The 7,698-nt window shown below is 34.9% G+C and overlaps 1 long non-coding RNA gene across 5 annotated transcripts in view; it reads left to right on the top strand.

Moving 5' to 3' along the window:
- The window catches only part of LOC142104526 (uncharacterized), a 283,957-nt gene that overhangs the window by 364 nt on the left and 275,895 nt on the right, over positions 1–7,698 (top strand). Inside the window, exons 1-3 of one of the 5 annotated variants that reach the window (XR_012679580.1) lie at positions 17–96; positions 756–942; positions 6,586–6,905. This is a non-coding gene — a long non-coding RNA (uncharacterized LOC142104526). Of the gene's footprint in view, positions 1–16; positions 119–258; positions 334–755; positions 943–6,585; positions 6,906–7,698 lie in introns of those variants that run through there. The other 4 variants (XR_012679581.1, XR_012679583.1, XR_012679584.1 and 1 more) reach the window with 4 other exon arrangements.

Raw genomic sequence — 7,698 nt, 5'->3', positions numbered from 1 at the left:
ACCGGGGGCTCGGCGGCGACGGCGGCGCTGAGGGGAGGGCGGGAAGCTGCGTTAGACGACACCTGAGGCATTAACCTGCCCTGAGACAACAACACGGTGCATAAAGCAAATACACAGTGTAAATACTGAGTGATAAACAGCACAGCCTGTCCCCTCAGCCGCCATGAGCTGGGCTCACACTGCTGCCTGGGTCATACACTATATATATATATATATATATATATATATATATATATATATATTTATTATTTAGTCCCCCCTTATATATAGTTTCTGTGAGGATTTTTTTTATAATATTTAGTCCTGTCAGACTACAAGTGATTATATTCTGAGGTAAAACCTATGACAGACCTTAAATAATATACAATAGAGGAGCAAAGTCAGTGGATATTTTAAGTTTAAAAATAAAAGTTTTTATTTCCGTCCCACACATTATATCCACCACGCTTCTTAGTCATTATATACAATTTTGCGTGCTCAAATTAAATACTAGGTGGGAAAAGCAGCCCTTGGAACATTAAATTCATATTAAAGTTCCCATAAACGGCATACCCGACCATTATAGTCCTGTATTATTTTTTTTCCGACATGGCGTCTTTGCCTTTTCCCAAGAGAAAAGCGATTTATTAGTCTTGTTTAAGGAAAGGCATTGTCACGTTATCATATGCTAAGCCCGACAATCTGTAACCAGCTTTCTGAATAGCATAAAACTTAATGCTTTTTTTTTTTTTTTTTCTTCTTCTTCTTCCCCACAGACAGACTTTAAAAATACAATAAACCTCAAAATATATCCAATTTGAGGAATTCAACAAATCCCTGATTAAATTTTGATGGAGGCTGAAGACCTACCCAAGCAGCTGATAACCATTGACTGACATTTGGAATAATTATTACTGTTTAATTACAGTTTTTATGAGTGACACATCAGTGGAGCGAAAGGGGGTAATTATTCGGTCGTGAGTGACAATTTTTAAAAATGTATGCTTGTCAGTGACAATGATGGACACTTGCTAGGCGTAAGAATCTAAACCTGCCATGGTTTGTTGGCCAATGTGACTGACATTAAGGGTTTCATACAAAAGCTGAAACTATAATGAATCGGTTATAATATTTATGAGTGACAATCTAACAATGCATAGGGGTCTCACTGTGGACATGAGTGATACTATTTAGATGTAAGTGAGATTCACATGCAATAAGGGATGGTAAAATAGGTCTGCATACCCTGCACTTTATTCCCAGCTGTCATGAACAGCTAACATTCTTCATTAAATGTCACGCGATGGCAGGTATGACAGTGGGAAAGTAAATGTGGCCTAAAGGTGCGCTTGAAGACAATATGCATAATATATTTCACCATACATTCGTATTTTAAAAAGAAGTAATTGCACTGCATAGTAATTTTCATGTCCTGCCAATGATTTTCAAGATTGCTAGCAGCAATTGAAATTTTTAAGGACCCGGCTTTATAAAATTGCATTAGGAAAGTCACTTTTCTGACTAAAATCCTTAACTATTAAAATCCACGACAATCTGAAAGTTGTACAAGTGCAGCTCTTTCTATCCGTTCCACTTATCAGTCGAAAACATGGTCGCTGGCTGCGCATTAGGAAGGTGGAAGCGGGTTGCAAATGAGAAGCATTATGATAAAGGTCCTTGCTCACTATGCCATGAGAGCGACTTCCATGTCCTGGAGATTTGATTCATTCTGTCGCCTGCCGCCGAAATGGTTTCTCGGCCTGCCAAATAACAGCCAGACTGCTTAAAAAAAAGACGAGGACAAAAAAAAATTGCTTGCCGTTCATGTGCACTTTGCATGTATGAATAAAAGGTTATACTATGTGTATTTCAGACAGGGGAAAAGGAGAATAATTAAACAGGCATACATTTTCTAACAGTACATATTTTATAAAATAATCTGTTATATCAAGTAATGTTATCGTGGGAATTTTGTTATGAAATGTGCAATCGCTGAGATGTGAAAATCAGTGACATCTTGCAAACATTACATGTAACAAAGTTAAATATGGCATCTAAGCTCTATTGCATTCTTGGACAAACATTTCAGCTTAGAATTCTAATATTCATACATCCAACTAGTCAACCTTCCTCTTTCCTTTAGATTCTAAAATTGTGTTCAACATTTGGCCTTATTTTCTATTACAGATTGTCTTAGGCCAATTCATATACTTTAGCTACCCTTAAAATGAGCCTCTAGTACATTCTCTTTTAAATCCTATCCAGTTTCAGTGTAATAATATTCACAGTACAACAAAAAAATAAAATAAAAACATTTACCACTTCTTTTTGTCTGACATTGATCAGATCAATTGGCACTTTTAAAGGTCTACTTAAAATATACGTAAACAGAATAGATGTGTATGGCTGTTCAAAGAACACACAGAACAAAACTGGTGTTATAGTGAGGGTGGAATTACAGAGTTGACATACTAGGGTGGTATATAGTGGTACAGTATTAAAACTACTGGTGAACAAGGGGTAGCAGCTGCGGTGGGCTCATTGAGCCCGCTACGTAGCTGCCACCCACACAGTTCCGTGGGCCCTGCTGCCCTCTCTGGTGTCTGCAGTCTAGAGGTACAAGAAAAAAAAATAGTAAAGTTTTTATTGCCGGCAAAAACATAGTAAACATTGTACTGTATGTTATACACAATGCAGAGTAACCATATATATGTCATATAGATTTATTAAATTTTTTTCAATGTTCATCTTTAATATTATTAACTTATGAAGCCCAGGTAATAAGAATAAATAGAGAAAAATGGCTGTACAGAATGAGAAGAGTAATATAAAGTTGTCCACTAATGAAAAACAGGAACATCTCCAAAAATCTCCACAAAAAGGGGAATAAAGGGATCCAACAGCAAATCTTTAAAACCTGTGACTGTCCATGGAAGCTAGGGAGAGTTGGTACCAATGGTATAATACTGTATTTCCTGGCTCTTCTCTATGATGGTTATTCTGTATGCTGGATAAAGTAAGATTTATTGAAAGTATTTCAAATATAATAGAGGTGTTCTGTGGCTTAGTTGAGGGAGGTAACGCCCTGTGTCCTCCTGTAATGTTCTATATACGTACCTGTACCAAAATAACGTACCCCTGAAGAATGCAATCTGCTGTAAGCAGCTATGTAAATGTCCTGGCGATTTTAGCAGTTTAGAATAATAGTAAAATATTAACAAAGCTGATAGCCAAGTCTTAAAAACATTCCTACTACATCCGTTCTCTTTAGTGATTTTCTAGCAAAATGTATTATTTTATTTATACTGTATATTCGCAACAATAAAGTATTAAATACTAAAATTATTCCACCGTAGGTAAAATAGCTGTAGTCAGTAACTGTAAAAAGATTTAGTGCAATAGACATACTAACATCAGGGGGTATATTTACTAAACTGCGGGTTTGAAAAGTGGAGATGTTGCCTATAGCATCCAATCAGATTCTAGCTGTCATTTTGTAGAATGCACGAAATATACCCCCAAGTGTCATCGAGCTGACCTAAAGAAGTGAATGGTTCATTGTACTATAGCCGTGAAAAAAAATCAACAAGTACGATTGTATCGATCAGATACAGTGATTACACATCTAAACATTAAATATATTAGGACACATTAGCAGACAATTGCACAACACAAATCATAGAGGTAAGCAACCTGTGGCTGTCAAGCTAATGTGGAACTACAATTCCCAGCATGTCCATCCAGATTTTTAGTCCAGAATGTGCTTAAACTAGATTCAAAATAACTTTAATTTATCATTCTATTTTAGTGAAATGACACATACTCTATTTACCTGCACATACCTTGTATTTAGATTTGTGACCATATATTTTATTATCTTCCAGAAAGTCATGTCTAAAGTATGCAAAGAAGAATATACTTCTGCCTTTCAGTACACTACATCATGTCGAAATAAATATGTAATTTTTGCACAAATAGCTTAGATGTTAATCTCTGAATTTTAATTATAAAACTATATTAAACTTATTGTCAAAAATTATCCCATTATGTAGTCATTTTCAGGAATAGATTCCCAAAAGAGACGTAGAGTAAAAGAGTCTAGGAATACTTCACATAGACATGAATCTACTCCGGGGGGAAAAAAGTTTCAGTAATTAACGGGTTATTAAAACAAAAAGGTTAATGGGCAATTCTGTTGGCAGCAGCAAATTGAAGCCACTAGTAACAATGTCACAAGGAGGATGTGTTCTCTTCAGGGGCAGGCTGGGCTGGGGGGCAGGGGGGAATCTGCCCCACGGGCGAGTCCCATAGTGGGTTACCTTGGGCTGGGTCACTGGGCCAGCTGCATTTTTTTCCACTATAAAATGCCTCTAAAAGGCTGCTGAGTTGAGTTTCCCCCCCCCCCCCCCCCCGGGCTAAAATGTGCCAGCCCTCCCCTGGTTCTCTTCCTTTGCAGCCCCATGAATTTAAGGGACCACTTATGCCTACAATACAAGTTGTCCTATAGCAGATAGACTGACAAGGTCTGCTACGGAATAGTCCAAATGCAAACCTATAAATGGACTGCCACCTTGTCCCCATATTTTAGTTTAAGGAATGGCTCTCATTGTTTTAATGTATTGCAGCAAATGTTCTTAATAACACCATCTTAAATCAATGGCTAAAACTACTTTTATAGAGATGGGAGCATCTTAGAGGTGTTGTCATGGGATTGATTGTAATACATTTTATTGCACTATTGTGCAAAGAATATACCTGAATTATAAAGAGGGAGTGCTGTGCTGGTTAGATTTGACTCCTTTAGTATATATTAACAACAGCACAGTGCAATTTCTCTCTCTTCCAAGGTTAGTTGGGTCCCTGAATCTTATATTTCTGAATTGCGCCCATTCAAACTATGGCCTCATCCATAATGCATTGTACTAAAATTTTCTGTCACCTTGCAGGTGGCAGACTCAGAGTGCAATGTCTAAAAAATAGCTGAATTTCATATACTTGAGTTATCGGAGATAAAAATATATACATACAGAAACACATGCAAATTTATAACCTATACATTTGCAATATGTGTGTATTTATATGTTTATATTACAAAAAAAAAGTATCTCAGGCAGCAATCTGTGGAATAAAAGCAAATATATGTTGTTACCCTTTTACAAATAAATTATTCATTTTCTGCCTCAGCAATATCATCATAATACCACTAGCAATAAAAAAAACACGGACAATGTGAAATCTTACCGTATAAAATGGCTCCTGAACCTATTTATTTACAAATGAAAGCCACTGAGGCAAAATTTGTCCTCAAAAAGAAAATAAGGCAGTATATATGTATATATATATATATATATATATATATATATACACACACACACACATGTGTATATTCTTTGCAATGCAGTAATAAGTACATAGAGAGCGAGAAAGAGCTGAAATAGAGCGATACTTTAATCTCTTCAGGTATAAGCATTCTTCAGTTTACCTGATCTGAAATAAATAAGCTGCAAAGAATAAACCAACGCTGACCTTGAGATGGCAGCAGAATTACAGTATATCCCTTTCTGTGCTGTCCATAACACACAGCCGAATAAAATTTACTAGAGATGAAAAGAAATGATTGTTATAATTTTATTACAGGATATTCAGTCAATAAAATGTATCTGGAATGACATCCACACTGTATACAATTTGTATTAGTTATTAGGTGCATTTGAAATTCACACTTAACTCCAGTCTTTTGTACCCAATTTAGTGCAAAAACAATGCCCCACATTATGTCTGCAAAATCGAGTAATTCATTTTAACCTCTGATAGCGCCCTATATTTATATAAATGATTATTGACTTAAACTAATAATGTGCACAATATGCTAGATTTTCTAAACCAGGCCAGTTTTATGTACATAGAATGTCCTAAATACTATGCATGTAATATATTATTGTTCATAAACAGTGAAATAAAGCTACAGTAATCACCGCAGCTGAATTTGCCATGCATTCTAAATGAAACATTACCTCTACAGACATTAAATAAGCTTACATTTAACAAAATCCATTTAGATTTTTATTTAGATGTATGGCATCTATATAAAAAAAATACAGTGTTTTACATACCATCTAGTGCTATATAGCTATAGTACAAGTTTTATTATTTTTATATGCAGTTTGTTAAAGTGCACAAATAATAGTTAAACATTGCCGATAAAATGAATAGTTTTAAAATGTTCTATAATTCTATCAGAAACTCTTTTTGGCCTAGAGCAAATCTTTCCCCCTTGGGCTTCAAATGTTGAAGGTTCTTCGATACGGCTTTTTATTTTTCACTTGTTTACTTTTATTAAATTAAATGTAAAGGCTTAAGGGATAAGATGAGGGGCCTTTAACTTGTGTATAGTGATCTAGGGTTGCTCATTTATTTAGGTAAATAATAAGTGTGGAGGAGGTAGGATCTCAGAATCCCGAATCAAACAGATTTTCACTGTCGGCTTTAATTGTGAAGGGCTGTGCATCCCCCAGCATAAAATAAAAGTAACGTTAATGGCATTTGACAGTTTTGTTTTTTTGAGTTGGTTTCAGGTAACAAAGTTCCTTTCCCATTTTTTTTTAGGGACCCGGAATAAATTTGACAGTGAATATGAATGTATTATGGATAAGACAGTGACACATGGAGATGATTTTTCATTATATTTTACTGACACATGAATCGAGCATTAAGCCGAGGACCCCAAGTCTTTCTTATCTCTCTGGATGATCAAGGTTCAAGCGAATTTTCCCTAAAATATTTTTCCTTAAAAATCACTTTAATTGCTAATTAATTTTCGGTGACAATGGGGTTGAACAACGAACAGTCTAAAGTTTAGAGCAGAACAAACAAGGCCCTTGCGTACAACACATGCAATTGTGAACAAAGCAGAAGATAATTTAAAGGTAATATGCTTAATTTTCCAATTTTTATAGCATTGTACTAAATAAGTAATTATGTGCCTTATATTAAAAATTACTACTATATAAGTATGCATTGCTGTCAGAGCACATTGGAGATGCTGTGTCCCTGTAGTATACATTATTAGGAATTATACTGAGAACATTTTTAATCAACACATGTTGTATTCGTTTATTTATAGTAACAGCTTATGCTCTATTTATTGACGTCGCTTTATGTGCACAACGGTCATATTGTTATTGCAAAGTTGTGACATATTTCAAGGATTAGTATGATGCGATCTTTACCATTTTTAGTTTTGAAAAATATTAACATAATTGCTATTTTTGTTTTCAATATTTATTGAAATAATTTCTGGCATACATATATTATATCTCATCTATCTAGCTATTGTATATTTCTTAAGCTATCACTTACACAATATTATGTATAGAATTGAAATGGCTTTGAAATTGCTATGGTTTCTTACACATTGTGAAAACAGCTATGTTCCAATGTTTTTCTTGTTCTGTCATTCACCTTTTAGTGTTTTATGATTTTATGTTGCTAAATATAAAGTAAAATGGATAAATATGAGAAAAACATAGACAAAGGCACCAGCAGAGAAAATAAATTCAAACTTTGCTTGAGTAAAGATTGGTAGGAATGGAGGGCCTTATAAAGACTGCGTACAAATGAGGTCTCTTTGGGGTATATTTACTAAACTGCGGGTTTGAAAAGTGGAGATGTTGTCTATAGCCACCAATAAGATTATAGTTAACATTTAGTACAGTCTAC

Source organism: Mixophyes fleayi, chromosome 10 (genome assembly GCF_038048845.1).
Source record: "Mixophyes fleayi isolate aMixFle1 chromosome 10, aMixFle1.hap1, whole genome shotgun sequence".
In the NCBI taxonomy this organism is placed as follows: Eukaryota; Metazoa; Chordata; class Amphibia; order Anura; family Limnodynastidae; genus Mixophyes; species Mixophyes fleayi.
This window is presented reverse-complemented; position numbering and strand designations above follow the sequence as displayed.